General features: G+C 43.0%; 1 long non-coding RNA gene across 1 annotated transcript in view; it reads left to right on the top strand.

The window, feature by feature from the left end:
* The window catches only part of LOC132652481 (uncharacterized), an 85,413-nt gene extending 68,263 nt beyond the window's left edge, over positions 1–17,150 (top strand). Inside the window, exons 2-4 of the long non-coding RNA XR_009590119.1 lie at positions 1,218–1,353; positions 12,710–12,814; positions 16,524–17,150. This is a non-coding gene — a long non-coding RNA (uncharacterized LOC132652481). The remainder of the gene's footprint in view (positions 1–1,217; positions 1,354–12,709; positions 12,815–16,523) is intronic.
* The last annotated feature ends 252 nt before the right edge of the window (positions 17,151–17,402 follow it).

The following is a 17,402-nucleotide window of genomic DNA, read 5'->3' as shown; positions in this document are numbered from 1 at the left end:
TCAAAGCAGCTTTCATATAATCGCCTAAGCAGTGGTGCCCACCCTTCTAGCTGCTTGCCTTGGGACATATATTAAATATAAGAAGGCTAATGACATCTGGTGAGGAAAATTCTGTGCTTAGTTTTGTGATGTTTATTTCCACAAATAAAAAGACATGCACATTAGTCCTAAAAATGTGGCAGCCTGTTCAGAGTCTTTTAATCATTAAGCAGATGCCAAGTTTGTTTCCATTTATAAAGAAAGTGAACACATCTAAGTACTACATTTTAATTTTTTATATTCTTAATATAAATTTAAGGAGAACAACATAAAACTAGTGGTATCTTTGACATTTTGATTGAGAAACTCAAGCATCATTGTTTAATGTTTTTGAAGTAGTTACAGCTCTCAGTGAATTCTCAAGGTGCTCATCAGCTATTTTGGTTCTAATTTTACTCTTGCTATCCTTTGTTTTTCAAAATAGGTATATGTAAGTATTACCATATGTAAGTGTTGCCACAAGCAACATGAACAATGTATGGTTGTGAACTGAGAGAACTTTGTCTCCAGGAAGATACAACCTATAAAAGTCCATTTTTTTTTTTAAATTTGTGTATCAGACTACAATGTATTCCACTTAAAAGCAGGCAGGAAATATAATTATCTAGACTGAAAGTGCAGTTACCATTCTACTAAAACATCATTTTCCTAGAAATCTTGAAAGCTGTTTCAAATTCTTGTGTCAAATTGAATCTGAGGCAAATTGATAGATTTGTCATGTCATCTCTATCTCACTTTTTAACAGCGTATTATGGGCTACAAAACAAAAATGCTCAAGATTGCTCTTTTGATAGCTTGGAACAGGACAATGGACATTTTGACGGCTGTACAGTTGTGTTTGGCTATCCAATCTCCATTGTAAACAGAGGGGGAAAGCTGAACCTGTGATGAGGCAAGGCAGTATTCTTTTATTTACTGAATACTGAAAAGAAGTGGACAAACAGGGTAGCATCTGGGACATTGGTGACTGTTGACATAAGGGAAGAGTGGTAAGAGAAAGACACCTTTTTAGTACTTTCAAAAGTATAATGATTGAGTAGTTTCTGAATGTCTATTTCTTTCGCTAGATTTCTGTGTATGTGGGGGGGGCTCTACTCTTCCTTCATTTCCTTCATGTGTCATTATAAATTGCTTTCTCATTCTTTTTGAATTTTTCTAACAATCATAATTTTAATTAGAAATGGAGAATGATGACCGGTTACACTTTGCATCTGAAAAGAAGGAAGGAAGGAAAGAGAAAGAAGAGCAACAAAAAGGAAAAGAAGTTGGTGAGGACTTCCTGTGTTAGGTTGCCAAGAGCGTCTTACCATCAAGGTAACGGAATGGGAATGAGTATGATTTTGGAGCCATCACATTTTCTGGAGGGACAAATGGAATGGAAGTAAATGACTACTACATTTGCAAATAAATATAAGGAAACAGCATCAGACTTCTGCCAGCACGCAAGGGGGGGGGTAGTCTCTACCACCTTCCTCTGCAATTCTAGGAGTAGTCAGGGTAGCCTGGCACCTAGACTTCCTCTCCACATAAACAAAACATCACCAGCATCCCAGCTCCAACCAATGACAGGAGCCCACCCTGGAAATCCCTTCCTACTCCCCATAAGTCATAGCAGCCCTTGTTCAGCCCGAATAAACTGACACAAGCTGTTTAGCTTGTGTCAGTTTAACTGAATAGCGTCTGGGAGCTGTTGTAACTCTGGGAAGGCTCTGAGCTAAAAGGCAGTAAAAACTTGAAGAGCTGCTTCAGAGAGGGCTTTCTCTCTCCTGGTATTCACCAACAGACTGGAACCCTCAGACCCACACACCCAGCAAGGCTTCATTCCTTCATCTGGTGCCTGCAGGCTCACGTGCCTAGCCACTCAGAAGGGAAGAAAGGGACCAAAAGTGCTATAACACCTCTGAGAAGTACGTCTTCCCCCAGCACTCAGCTCATGCACAGGGTCCCTCTGACTTGCTCATTCCAGCTCTGTTTTATCCTTCCCAACCCGATGTGCACAGGTGCCTGGATGTCCTGATGGAGGAAGCAGAGCACAGAACCACACTCAGCATTGCTGTTTTGAATGCAATACCTGTAATTACTTATTCACATAAGGCATCAAACAAATCAAGCTACAACAATCATGAGAGTAAGCAGTCACCTGTGAGAAAGCAGTGTGCTGATAAGTGTTAGTAATCCTTCTTACGCACAGCCCATGTCTTTTTCAGAAGATGAACTTCCAAGACAGCTGTTCACCACTTTATTCTTCTCTGGCCAGCACGAGCTTGCTACTCTTAAAATTTAAGATTAGAAAGGTAGAATATACTAAATGAGACAGCACACATACATACACACATACAGCAAATGAGAGAGAGGAATTAAAGAAGGACAAGAAGACGGAGGGGAAGATGTGGAGGGGGAGAGAAGGGTAGGAAAAAGTCATAAATCATATTTTCTCTTCAGAGTTCATTTATCTACAAGATACTGTTAGTCTGTGCAGCACACACACATGAAGAAAACCCAGTACACTATGAAACATGTTTTCCAATAAAGTTAAAGAAATAACAGAATTTTTAGGACTTTTAAAAACAAATAAAAACTAAGTATATCCTCAAATAATAAGTTAAAAGCATGATACAGTATATATGATACTGTGAAGAAAGAACACAGAGGACATTCCACACTGACTTAACCCAGGAGAGTTAAGTGCTGGTCCAAGCTAGCTTGGCTGAAATGAAAATCCCAGCCCCTGGGAATTTGCCCTTGCAGCTGAGTGGGAGTGTAGGGGGGTGCTACTTGAGAAGATTGGCCTCCAATGCTTGAACCCTCTGCAGACCCCTAGGACTCTGTCTCTGTTCCATGGTTTCATCATTGATGAGGACCCGTGTCCCAGCCAGAGAACAGGAAGCTCAGGGTTGTGCAAGTTCATATAATAAAAGACTCCTTCACCAGTTAGCATGCAGGATACAGAGCTAGATCTGTCATGGCATTGCATTGCCTCTGTGAGAAGATAAATCAAATCCTCATTTAAAGACCCTAGAAATTCCAGCCCTAGAGTTACTTCACAAATTCCCATGACAACCAACTGGGAGTTTCTTAGTAGTATTTTCCTTTCAAGCATTATTCTTAGCTCTTCAAAGTTATGATATTCTCACACTTTTTACAGCACTCACATAACTTTGCATACTTTAATCTAGCCTGCACTTTGGGTGAGATTTCCAAAGGAGACTGTATATGCACACAGTGTGGATCTGACGGGAAGTCAATGAAATTAGAATACAGGGATGGTGTTTAGGGTTCTTGTCCTTATGTGTTTTTTTTTTTTTTTTTTTAACTCAACAACTCTATCAGGATCATGCAACAAAGGTCAGACAGTGTTCTAGACACTAGGAAGTAAAGGGAACAGGACATACAGAACCTCTTTGTCCTAGGTACAAACTGATAAAAACAAACAGATTAATAAAATAAATGAAAGAGACTATAATAAGAGCTCAGAGGGGGGAAATACCAAATGAGATTGAGATAGAAAGTCAGTCTTTCTCTTTCTCTGTCTCTCTGTCTTTTCTCTCTCTCTCTCTCTCTCTCTCTCTCTCTCTCTCTCTCACAGCTCTGAAGATGAGAGGGGTGCTCTTCAGAGCTATGAATCTGTGGGCAGCAGAGCATGCAGATGGTAGAACAGAGCCTGCAGACAGCAGGGAGTGGGGATTGGAGTGGAGTGGAGGTGTGGTAGGGTGGCCGCTTCTGTAGTTCCATAGAGGAGGAAAGAGAACAGACAAGGAGCTCTTACAGCCATCCAGGCAAGGGCTGTTAGCGATCAGATTAGAGCAACGGCAGCAGAGCAGAGAAGCAGTTGAGGTTGAGATGCGTGCTGGCAATGGGGCTGGCTTACCTTAGGAGAAAACTGCTCACGTTTTTATCCTATGTGTTTGAGGAAATAGTAATGCCACTTACTGAGTCAAGGAATAGGTGTTGAGAGACAAAACTGAGTGTTACTATGAGAGCCTTTAAGACAGACTGCGGGGTAACTGTGTCTGAGGCCCACAGGGGCAAAGGGGGGGAGGGTTCTATTCTAACAAAACCACTGGGGCATCATCATCCTAAATTGCACTGTTGTTGAGCTGTTGTGAATGCACACAATCCCAGGAGACCTGGCTCTAGGCCTGGGCCTCCTCTAAGTGATGGAGAAAGGCTCTTCCTGGCTTCACACCCACTCCTGATGGGGCTGCCCAATCTGGTCTCTCACAGTCAAAAATTCAGTCCTTGGAAGGAGGCTTTCCATCCAGCATTCTTCTCCAGAGCAGCCAGGCCCCGGCTTCTGTGTGAGGCCACTGAAGGTCACTCCTTCCCCGACTGCTGTTATCAGCTTACACGGGACATTACAAGAAGCCACATGCTGAACTCTCCCTGCTCGTTTGCTGCTCGAAGTTGCTGTGTGCTTGTTTTTCAGAGGAAAGCAAGGCTCAGAAAGCCTAGGCAGCGGTGTGCTTAATTTTCAGCCCCTGAAATCTGAAACCGGCAGTGTGTGATACAGAATAACACAGGTGGCAGCCAATCTAAAGGAACTATCACGTTTGCCTGTCTGAGGGTACTTGGGGGCAAGATGAAGGAAAAAAAAGAGAAATCAGGAAACCGTATGCCTGTGATATTCAAAACACTGGGGACTGTGCAAGAGCCCTTCCTGTCTCTTCCCAGCACCACTGGAAAGACTGCACATAAAGTGTCCCATTAAAACTTCAACACCATAGCAGCTCAAAGCAAAAGTCTCTCTTCAAATTCCTGTTTGTTGCTTCTTTTTAGAGGAAAGGGGTCAATTTTTTAGAACAGGGTTTCTCTCTGTAGCCTTGGCTGTCCTGGACTCACTTTGTAGACCAGGCTGGCCTTGAACTCACAGCTATCCACCTGCCTCTGCCTCCCCAAGTGCTGGGATTAAAGGCATGTGCCACTGGCCTTGGCTCCCAGGGATCTTCTAATAGAGCAGTAGCTGTGAGGTGCTCACTGGACGCCTTCCACTCCCAGCTCCTACCTCAAACTCTCTGCACATATCCTGCCCTGGCACTGGGCTTCACAAGGGGAAGTCCACAGAAGCTCTATCCTGCCCGGCTTGTGAGGATGGCAGTAGGAGCTCAGAGCTTCGGACAACCTGTGGTTTAAAGTTCTCCAGGAAATATCATTGGGGGATGGGTTGGGAGGAAGGCAGGAAGACCATAAGAGCCAGAGTAGCATAGTAACATCAGAAAGTACACCCATGAAGTCTGACCAACATGTCCTCTCAAATGTGAGCTGAACAAGGATGACACCAGTGACCATGCCAAACTATGCAGAAAATCCTTTGAGGCCTCACCTCTACTCAAAGAACTATAGGCAACTGAGGAAAGTTTGGAGCAGAAGTTCTTCCCCAGAGAAAAGCACACCAATTGGATATTCACTCCCAAGTGGTCAGACCTGAAAACATACACAATTAACATTTTACAGACTGAATAGGCTATATCTAGGAATACACACACACAACCCAAGTCACACACACACACACACACACACACAAGTCACACACAGAATGTCTCTAGCCCTTTGGGGATAGCGGGGGCTAGGGTTTTCAGTTATTGGAGAGGCCCTTTTCTCCCCAAACCTCCCCTAGTTGTCCTCCTGACAAATCAGAGATCCTGAGCTAGCTAAGCATCTCACTGCAACAGCTGAGCTGAGTGAGACCTGTGATGTTCTTTATGCCTCTGGGTCTGAGATCATTTTATTATCTATCATTTATGTGCCTCTGAAACTTCAACTCAGTAGTTCAATGGCTCTCTCTGCCCTTCCTCTGGGACAATAACTCTTGCTGGAGGATTCCCATGCTGCAGAGGCAAGTTGGAGCTGTGCCACTGTTCTTCCCCTTCAGCCTTGAGTCTCCATCAGTGCTAATCTTGTGACACCCTGCCCACCAGTAGAGAGTCCTTAGGTTCTACCTATCTTCTTACAGCTGGGTGCCTACTTGAGATCTCTGTGCTACAGTAAGGCCCTGCAGAACACCAGAGGCTCTACCAGGCTCAAACCCATGGTGAGGGGAGGAGAATGGAGGCTGCAGAAAGAGATGGAGGAGATAGTGCTGCCTGGGCGATGATGTTGGCTCGGCCTTCCCTCCCCATACAGAGCTATGAGAGCATTGGCCATTTACCCCTCATCCATGGCTCCTCTTAGACTCACAGCAATGTCAAGCTCTCCCACTTCCCTCAGGTCTCTGCCTCCTGACCCCACTCTCGCCCCACTCTGAAGTCATGAAAGGAGGCACTAGAACCAGATCTTGTCCTCATGATGTGTACAGAAAAGGGAGTGTGTTATTACTGGTGTTGGATGTTGTGTTGATTGTACATTGCTGTGACAAATCACTCCAAGTCTAATGGCTTAAGCTGCATTGTTGTGGTACCATCTCTGGGGATTAGGAATCCAAAGGGGACGTAGCTCAGGTGTTTCATAAAGCTACAGTGAGGATACTGACCTGAGCTGTTGGCATCTCAAGCCTTAGCCAGGGAAGACCCATTTCCAGACTCTCTAGGTTGTTGACATCCTTAGGTCCTCCCTGGCTCTTGGCCAGAGTTCTTCCTCAGTTACTGCTGTGCGAGCCTGTCCTTGGAGATATGTACAATATGGAGGCTCACTCCTGTAAGAGTGAAAAGGGGAGGGTCAGCAAGATGGCAGCAGTCTTCTGTGACCCAGTCTCATGTGACACATATCTGTTCAACTCTCTCAGCTCAGAGCAAGTCACTGAGCGCAGGCCACATGCAGAGGAGGAGATAACACACAGATGATTCTGGGAGCTTGGGACCTAAGGGACATGTGGGGTCACTGGTGACTCTAAAAGCAATTAAGACTCAAATAACTAAACCCAGCAAGCTAAGAACAGCAGTCATCACTTCCTTAAGACATAGAGAGGGGGATGATAAACCACAGGAGTGTGAGAAGGAAGACCAGAGATAGTATAAAAAGTTTCATTGTTCCTTGGTTTCTTATTGTTGTTTTCCCAAAGGTCTATCTTTGTTTCTATAGAAAACGAAAATAAATCATCAATTCTGTATGATGAAGAATATCCCTACCCCAAGCAAAAACAAAACAAAAAACTAGATAAGTGCCAGGAAAGGGCAAAAATTGTCCCTCCTTGGTTCTAGAAAAACAAAGGCACTCCAATGTGTGATGTACCTAACTTGACTGAGTATGTTTTATATTCAGTTTTCCAGCCCATAAAATTTATGACCTTAAGCACACTATAAGGTGTACGCAACATCTAAATGAAAGATGTCCATTCAGTAATCATCTCTGCCTAGACAATGAGAGAGGTCAAATGCATCCCCCAATGGCTGCCTTGGAACCATGCATTTGAAATGACATGGATAGATATTCAGTCAGGCTTAAACTTTATAAACTCACATTTCAGTCTCAAGATTAATAATGTATCACACAAATGGATTCTGTAGAGCAACTTGCTTAAGATTTTTTCCTTTCCTTTTATTTATTTATTTATTTTTAGTAAGTACAGTTTATTCACTTTGTATCCCAACTGTGACCCCCTCCCTCGTCACCTCCCAGTCTCACCCTCTCTCCCTCTTCACCCATGCACTTACTACTCCTGCCCCTAGGTGGCAGAGAAGAGAGAAGGTATGTAAGCTCAGTACAGTCCCTGAAAAGACAGCATGAAATGACCATTAGTCTGGCAACAGGGGCCTGGACAGGGAGATAGTCTGAGATGACCACCCGTGCAGCACCCGGGGGGGGGGGGTGAAGGGCTGGATGGGATTCCAGGAGTAGGAGCAAGCGGGAGACTAGAAGAACCTTGCCCAGAAGCACAGGCCACAGGCCACAGGCCCCAGGCCCCAGGCATGAGTGAGCCCGAGACAGATGACCCTCGCAAGGGGCCACTCAGGCAGGCTGGGCAAGGAGCAGTCTGATGACCACGAGACTGCTGCCATGGGTCCTGGAAAGGGAGCTAGCCTGAGGTGACCGTTAGTCCAGTGCCTCATAGGCCTGAGCAGATAGACCACATCCGAGAAGACCCTTGCCCAGTGCCATAATGCATAAGCAGGGCGTGGCACTCTCGAGACCACTCCTGAGACAACCCCAGACACACAGAGACTCCCAGGAGCCACTCAAAGGACCAAGTAAGCTGTGGAAATGGAAAAGAAAGAAAAACAGAAGGATGGGGGCACAATGAAGAGAGGCTGGACGGGAGACTTGAGGTAATGAGGAACAGCCTGCTATGAGTAGCCAGTGATGACACCTGGGACTGTGGTGGGGTCCTGTTCTGTGCTGCCACTGGGGACTCCCCTACCCCATCCTTCCCCTTGCCACCTACAGCAGGCAGGAGAGCTAGCCCCAAGGTCATCAGAGCTGGAGAACTGGCCCTGCCCCTCTTCTGCTGCAGCACTTGGGAAAGCTGGCCCTATACCTCACCTGGGTAGCAAAGGAGAGCTGGCCCTACATGTGGGGGCTGTGAGTGACCTGGCCATGAGGGTCTCAGTGGAGCTGTCCCTGCTTCTTGTCTTCTGTACAGTGTTGTAAGTAGGTGAGAATGGCTTCCGCCACCCTTGCCCCTTGCCACCTATGGCAGGCAGGAGTGTTGGCCCTGGGTCATGAGAGTAGGAGAGCTGGTCCCACCCATTACCAGCAGCTACACTCTAGAGAGAGGCACTGCATCTAACCTTCGCACCTCAGGAGAGCTGACCCTGGTGGCAGAGGTATGGACAAGCTGGCCTTGAGGGCATAAGCAGAGGAGATCTGTCTGCCATGGGTGACATGGGTGAGGGAGAGGTGCCTGCCTATTGTCCGTTGCCACCTATGGCAGGCAGGAGTGCTGGCCACATCTGTCCTGCCTCTCAGCTGGGCAGCACAAGAGAGCTGGCCCTGGATGTGGGGTTGCAGGTGAGCTGGCCCTACTTCTTGTCTGCCGGGTGGTGGCACAGATGAAGGAGAGATGCCTTTCTGCCCTCATTCGCCCCTCACTATCTATGGCATGTGAGAAAGCTGGCCTTGGCAATGTCCCTAACTGGTTGCAACATTCAGGAGAGTGGACTGTGCACCTCACCTGGACAGCAGGGAAGAGCTGGCGCTGGTTTCAGTAGTTACTAGCGAGCCGACCCCTAGGGCATGAGAGCGGGAGAGCTAGCAGGCTGATCAGTTCAGATACCTCTCAGGCCCGATCCAGGGCTTTGAATTGGCCCACCACAACATCTACCCCATCTATGAACTGCTGGAGTACATAAGGAGCTGGTCCTACAGACCCCAAAACGAGAGGATCTCCATGACAGAGCAGCAACAGGATGTCTGAGAGGAGTGTCAGCGGGGTTCCAGTATTGATAGGGTAGCAGAAGCCAGAGCACTCACACCAGACCAACAACTCATTGCCATGAACATTTGGAAGCAAAGACGTGTGGACAAAAGGATATACTGTGGGACATACTGCGACACAGTACAGCTTCAACAACGAGATGGTTTTTCTCTGTTGGAAGGGAGGTTGCAAGGGTGGAGGGTGAGTAGGAGGGGAGGGAGAGAAGAGTGGGATTGGAATGCAGGAGGTGAAATTCACACACACACACACACACACACACAAAAAAAAAAAAAACCTATAGAATTATTTTTTTAGGTGTACTACGGTTTGTCCAAGCATTTTTAAAGAAAAAAAAATGGAAATACCTAAATATTTTATAAGGAACGTAAATAGTTCACCAAGAATCCATTAATTTAATTTACATGGTTATATTTACTAATGTGGAAATGGGAACCACACCTTGGGATTCTAACTGTCTTGGATAATTGAAACAGTGGCCATTGCAGGCCCTGAGGACACAGTCCCAGATCAGGAATGAGAGGCATCCAGGCTGCCTGGCCAGCTTCCTCTTCTCATTCACTGCTACACATGCTTTCTCGCAGAACAATTATCCTGCATGTTGACCTGTCTAGAAAGTCATTGTTAATTGAAACACTGAACAATACTGGTACAAAAGTAACACAAAGTCAAAGCATATTTAAACCTCAAAAGATCATTATTTTCATGGCTGTTATGGTCAATGTTAGTAGCCTCCTTAACCACAACTTATTTGGTATTCAATAAGAGGTCCATATTTTTCAATATTCACATTCAAACCTGTTTAAGGGACTTGCTTTTTAAGCCCCTGACTCTGACATTATGTTTTTCCCCTCCACATCAGTATTTACGGTCAAACTCTTAGAATGTTGGATAGAGAAACTATGGCTCCAGCCAGTGCTCACTTAGTAGGACATGAGAATCTGTCTTAGAACATCACTTATGAAAGAGAGGGCCAAAACCCCTCACATTCCAAAAGAAACACATTAGGCAAGACAGTGATTAAAAAATAACTGATTCTATTTTCATTCTGAAAATACTATAAACTTCAAGAATTCATTGCAAGGATAGTTTATACTATTCCTTAGGTTGTGACAAGATCAGGGGTTACCCGATAGAATCACACAGAAGGGATAGATGGCATAATTGTTGGCTACTGATTAAATCCAACCTTCCTGATTTTCTCATACTAAATTTCTTGTAACCCCAAGAAGCTCCTAGTTTTCAAACTTAGAGGTTCTTTTTTTTTTTTTTTTCAATGCAGTTTATTCAGGAACCTTGAACAATCCTTGGACCCTGGGGAAAGCCAGCCCACAGCTTAAATAGCCTCTGGGTAGCCAACCCAGGCGTGCCACGTGGGCAATGCAGATAGGTCCACATACATGGAAGCAAGCCAGATCCTCAGCCTTAGCCAAATGTGGAATTGTTCGTGACAGAGAGCACTCACCATCGGGAAGGTGGAAGGCAGAAACCAGCTCCATCTTTAAGGCACAGCATTCCACAGCTCTCTACAGTTCCCCCTTTTTGTTTTAGACGCATCAGGCAAGAGTAGAGGTCTGATCTCTGATATTAGAAATAAATTGGGACTTTGTACCGATGTTCATTTAGGTGTCATCCACCCAAAGAGCATCAGACCCGTCCGATACCTTTTTCTCAGAGGCGGGACCTAGGGCATCAACCCGCATGCAATCAGACATGCTCTTCTGTGGGTCCAAAGCGGCTGACCCTGAGTGCAGTGCTTAGCCTCGCATCCTGAGCGTAACATTTTAGCTTTTTATGGTATCCAACCATGCTTGGGGAGAATGTCCTGCTTCAATGGCTGTAAAGGCCTGAATGATCATGGCTGCATCACACTGTTGTGAGACTCTAATCTTGCATATATACCACAGGCAAACCAAGGAGACCAACACCAGAAGGCCTGCTAACGCTCCCATGCCCGCCCATTCCTTCAGATGATTCATGGTTGCAGCAATCCATGATGATAATCCTGTGGCTAGTCCTGCGTCCACTCTGGTAGAATTTACTGTGACAATGGCCACTCTCAGCTGCTCCATCGTAGTATCGAATTCTCCAGTCCAATTACCTAAAATATAGCTCGACAATTGTTTAGACAGATTTGCAGCACAGGAAAAATTCTCATGTTATATGCTAGTGACTCAAAGTCCAGCATATTTTCATTGACAGCCAAGTTGAGCGATTTGCCATAGGGTATCAATTTGCTCCTGCACGAGGTCAATCCTCTGATCAAGCTTCCTTTTAGTTGAGCATTAATTCCTTTATGTACAACTAAGGCATGAGCTACATTGGCTAAATGATTATTCAGGGTCTGAGCAGTCTGCACAGTATGACTCATGGCTAATGCCCCAGTGGTAGCTCCAACAGCCGCCAATGAGATGGTAGTAACAATGGTGGCTGTAGTTCCAAGATCCCTTTTCTGTCTGAAGAGAGTCATAGTGTGAGGGGCATCAACGGGCACAGGCACCCAGTGAGGCATACGAGTAACCAGGGCATACCTAAATTTACTAGCATTCCAGCATTGGGCAAAAAAGCAAGTATCATTACCCCAATTACTTGGCTCTATCTGGCTAATAATGAATAAAAATGGGGGATATAGACAAACAGGTGTGGGCTTATAGGAAATATTATGAGAAGCCTTAACCCCCTCGTTGGAACATCCTGCATCAGTTCTAGAACTAGCAGTGGTGGTGTCCGAGGTCTGAGTAGGTTCAGGAGACCATTGCCCCCAGGGGCGAGACGCAGCTGGAAATACATTCGAGAAGGTAGCCACGATTTTTAATCACCAAAGGGAGAATGCTAGCTATTTCTTACAAAAAACTAAGAAGTCCCATGTTTTACTTTTTCCACCGTGGTATACTATTTAACAAACCTCGTGATTCTGAATTGCATACAGCACAAGTCTTAGTGTTTTCTAGGTATTCAAATCCATCTGTTGAAAAGCCACCAAGAGGGGTGTGGGTGTAGAGTGCCCAGCATTCACAGGGCTGTGGGTTTGATCCCCAGCACAACATAAAACTGGATGTGCTAGCACACTCCTATATATGTAAGCACTAGGAAGACGCATGCATGAGAAGCAGAAGTTCAAGTCCACCCTGAGCTACATTTAAATTCCTTTAAACATGTAAATAAATAAATAAATAAATGTAACTAAGTAGTATTTGATGCTTGCTATAGCATAAAAATTTAATAATAATTTAATAAGTTATAAAAGGAACAGAAGGGATTGTTGGATAGAAATATAATTTAAATTTTTCAAGTAGCTATATTAGAAAAAACAAAAATAAACAAGGTGAAATCGATTTTAATGATATATTATATTTCACCTGGCAGCTTAAGGAATGACAAGAACTTCCCATTCTAAGCCTTCAATGTCAAGTAAAGCAGCTGTCAGCCCATGTGGCTGCTTGCTACTCACTCGTGAAGAGGCTGACACAGGTGAGGAGGAGAATATTTAATGTTATTATATTTTAGTCAAGTTAAGAAGCATGCTCAATTACATTAGGCAAGTCTGAGACAATTTGTAAATGTGAGTGGAATATTTCGATTGTAAATTTTATAAAATCTGAGTATAGATTATGTATTTCTGGTAAGATTTCTAGTTGAATTTTCTTTAAGTATAAATTATTAGACTTATAGATTTTGAAGTTTCATTATGAAAAGAGATGACAAAATAGCTCAGTAATTTTTGTTACACATTGATGTGAGCTGTGAATCATGCAATATATGATTACATATTGAAATATGCATACAGTAGGTTAAATATAAATATTATTAAATACTAATAAAACTTATTTCACCTCCTTTATTTTTGATTTTTCATAAAGATGTTAAAAACAACAAATGACTATGCTAAATTAGGGTCAGAATGTCTGTGTCTGTATTCTTTCACCCTTACACCCAAACAATTCACCTCATAAAAATCATGTTACAGTTTCATTTACAAAAATTAATTCTTTTAGATAATTTCATTTTTTTTACTTAAATTTTACTTAACTTTTAAACTTTTCTTAATCATCAATCCTTGTTACAAATTATATCCTATGGAAAATGCAATTTGGAGAGCCACAGAATCATATTTTATGAGTACACCTAAGCACAGGTCTCCCCCTCAAGGTGTCTGAAATCAAAGCCTTTCTTATGTACAGTTCTTTGCCATGGACCTTTCTTTTAAGAAGTGTAAGCTTGAACCTAAAGATGATATCATGTCTTACCTCAGCTTAATAAACATCCTGAAGTTCTTTTGTGGCAAGGCTCAAGCTTTTTCTAAATGGAGGTCCCTGAGGAGAAACTTCTTATTTCACTGGCAGCAATACCAATCTGGCAGCAATTTGTTGCTGACATTACCTTTGGGGCCTCTCATTGTTAGTGAGTTTCTCCTGACAACCACTTACAGCTCAGCCTTATTCTCTGCATATGCTTTTCATTTCTCTATTCCTGTGGCAGAAACTCACCTAATATTTAATGAGTACCTCAACCACAGATGATTAAAAAAAAAAAAATAGACAGAGATTCCCGTGCACCACAGGAATTGGTGATGGAACCTGATGGAACAATACAAAATTCATTTTTTACATTTTTTATTTCTATTGTTTATATTGTGTGTGTGTGTGTGAGTGTGTGTACATGTCACAGCATGTGTGTGAAGGCCACAATTGCCAGAGTTGATCCTTCTGCTTTGTACATTTGGGGGATCAAATTCAAATTTCCAGGTTTGGCAGCAAACAGCTTTACACACTGAGTTATCTCACCAGCCAGTTACAGCATGTTATCAAAAAGACATCACCCTACTCTCTAATTCTCCCAGGTGCCCAAAGACACTCTCTTGTCTTTGATGAAACCAGGAGAGCCACTCAAGACCCACATGAAATGAGCCAACATCAGGAAGCCTAATCTCTTTAATAGGAATATTTTAGGAACTAAAAGGCACGGGGGTGCCCATTTCTTTGCTGGATACAACTTGCATCCTCTTTCTCTAGTCACTAGCCCTTTCCAAATGGACCTTCTTCTCCCTTCTAACTTACCAAACTTTTGTAAAGCTTATAACCTTGCTACAGGAACTTGTGCAGCCTCGCCTAAACCCTCCCCACCTCACAACACTCTGCTCATAGCCTCACAAGGTTCCATTTGTTTGAAACAAATGTTAATTAAATACTGGCCAGAATAATGGACTCTGGCCAGTCCATTCCAGGTTTCCCAGAAAATGGCCATGAACTACATTGGCCAGGAGCTTATAAAGGCAAACTCCTAAGGCTCTGTACTTCCCACCTTCATCCAACTAGAAGCAAGCATACATCCTGACATACTTCCTGCCTATGTACCTCCCACCAATGTGTGATCAAGTGTATCTGGTGCAGTTGGGTCAACCAAGCTTGTTTAGGGAAGTGAAAGCATGTGGCTTGTTAGATACACAACAGCTGCCACCATCTCAGGCAGTATCTGTCCTTGGGCAAGGGTCTTATAGGTTAGAAGTATTTTTGTTTTATGGAGCACTTAGGCACAATAACTAAAACTTACAACTTTTGCTCTCACATTCTCCCCTTGAGTTATATTCTGAGCCATAACTCAACTCCTTCTTTTTCTACCACCAACTTTCTAGGCTTCATTTTGAAAATTTATATTTCTATGATTTAACATGTAAAATGCTCATTAAATATAGAGGGCATCACAAAATCAAGCTAGATCACTAAGATCTATACGATGCAGGAATTTCTGTTTGTTTGTAGATTTGGTAATCATTTCCCTCTTTTTTTTCTGACATCTCAGTCTCATTTTACCGGATTCTAGAATTAAATCTCCTAGCCACATAGGATATGGAACTCCACTTGTCACATACGGATGCTGATTGAAAGCATGTACCACCGAGAACCCTGCCTCAGCCACCCAGGCTGCTGACACCTAATGGGCGCTCTAACTGTGCCTTCAAAGGCCATTCCATTTTTCTGTCAGACCAGCTGCTTAAAGACGGTGGGGAATGTGGTAAGACCAGTAGATTCCATGATCATGTGCCCAATCAGCATCCAATATGTGGAATGGTTTATTTCATAGCCAGGATCCTCAGATTTAGAAATCAGGAGTAGAAAATTTAACAGGTCCACTCACAATCATCACTAGTGACCAATTAGGAACATTTTTGCTTCCTGTCCCATGGCATTAAGTTCTGCAGGTCCAAAAGTTTGTTTCAGAAGAAGGAATACTCTTGCCAAAAGCTGTAACAAATGTCCCATTGAACTAGAAGCTCAGACTTCTCTCTGGCCGCTTTAGGTTTCTGATACCCTTAAGCCAACAAGCTAAAGAATGACAGTGTTAGGAGGGGTTATTGGTCTAGATTTCCAAAGGGAAATTGCATTTCTTTTTCACAATGGAGGTAATAAAGATTATGTTTCAAGTCATTAAAATCAATGGGAAACTACAACAACCTAGTCCAGGAGGATCAAAAAGGGCACAGACTCCCCAGAAATGAAAGTATGGGGCCCTCCTCTAGGAAAAAGAGCCAAGACCTGCTTGAGGTGCTCAGTGAGGGTGGGAGAAACACAGAATGGGAAGAAGAGGGAAGTAACTATAAACACCAGCTTAAGATCAATGACCAGTTGCAGAAATGAGGACTATAATTGGCACGAGTGTTTCTGTCATATTTTTAAAAAATGTGTACATACAGACATTTGTGTTTTCTTTCCTCAGTTTCTTTATTGTGCTATGTAAGATCAACTATGAGAATATCAGTGGTTATTATACTTAAGTTTGAGATATTAAAGAATGTCTCTCAACGGGCTTTGCCATCTAGTCCAAATTTGTAATGCATTTGCAGTTGTAGGAACGATAGTTATGTCATAGCATGTGTAATTATGGTCTGGTTATTGCTTTCATTTGGAAATTAAACATGGCATAAGGTGCTGTGATTGTGTACCAAACTGACAAGAGGTAGACTTGTGGCTATGCTTGGTTGTCAACTTGACTACATCTGGAATTAACTAAAAGATGGGGGAGAGCGGGGTTCACTTGTGAGGGCTATTTTTCTTAATTAAATCATTAGAAGTGGGATGACCCACTTCTATTCCTTAGCTTTGTGGTGGGAAGATAAACTGTTAATGCAAATCTTTTGAGGGAGAAATGCATATTTAATCTGGATCACATCTTCTGTTGGCAGTGTTTATAAAGGACACAGAAGAAGGAAGCTTCTCTCTTTTTGCCTGCTTGCCCTTGCTGGCAAGTCCACTCCTTCTCTGGTGTCAGAGACTACTTCTCCAGGATTCTGACCTATACTGAGGACCAGCTGAAAGAGCCAGCCTTGAGAACTGAGCAACTGCTAGATTCTTGGACCTTCCATTCATATGCAGCCATTTTGGATTAGCTGGACCTATAAGCTATTCTAATAAATCACCTTTCTGTGTCTATAAAGATTCATTCCATAAATTCTGTTCCTCTAGAGAAACCTGAGTAATAAATATCACCTCTGAAACTTAAAGCGAACCTTCCATTAAATGCTTTCTCTTATAAGTTTTCTTGATTATGGTATCTCTTCGTAACAATAGAACATTAACTAAGACAAGAGACATAGAAGGGTAAGATGGAGGGGGATTATGTCATTATGTTTTAATTTAAAACTTTGAAATAAAAAGTATAATGAAATGAAACTTTAATAATCAATCATTTATCATCCTCAAATTTTATCTTCTCCTTTTCTTATGTAAGTCTGACTAAATGATTATGAAATTAGACCTATTTTGTTCTGCAGTTAAACATGTACATTAGAAGAGGATAATAAAGAGCTGAATGGAACCCTATAAGGAAAATGACTGACATCTGTACTCAATGCTCATCTTGCATTTTCTTTGCCTCTGGCTGACACAAAGTGCTATGACACCATTAAGATTATAGGTCATTTGAAAAATACCTCTAAGGTGAGCTATCTTCCAGAATATGTCTAGTCTTCTGAAACTCTCACAATTTATGAGTGTCAGTAATTCATTTAATTCTTAATATAGAGGATTTATGATCATAGGCATTATTAACTTATTTGGCAAAA

The sequence above is a fragment of the Meriones unguiculatus genome, chromosome 2 (assembly GCF_030254825.1).
Source record: "Meriones unguiculatus strain TT.TT164.6M chromosome 2, Bangor_MerUng_6.1, whole genome shotgun sequence".
Classification (NCBI taxonomy): Eukaryota; Metazoa; Chordata; class Mammalia; order Rodentia; family Muridae; genus Meriones; species Meriones unguiculatus.
This window is presented reverse-complemented; position numbering and strand designations above follow the sequence as displayed.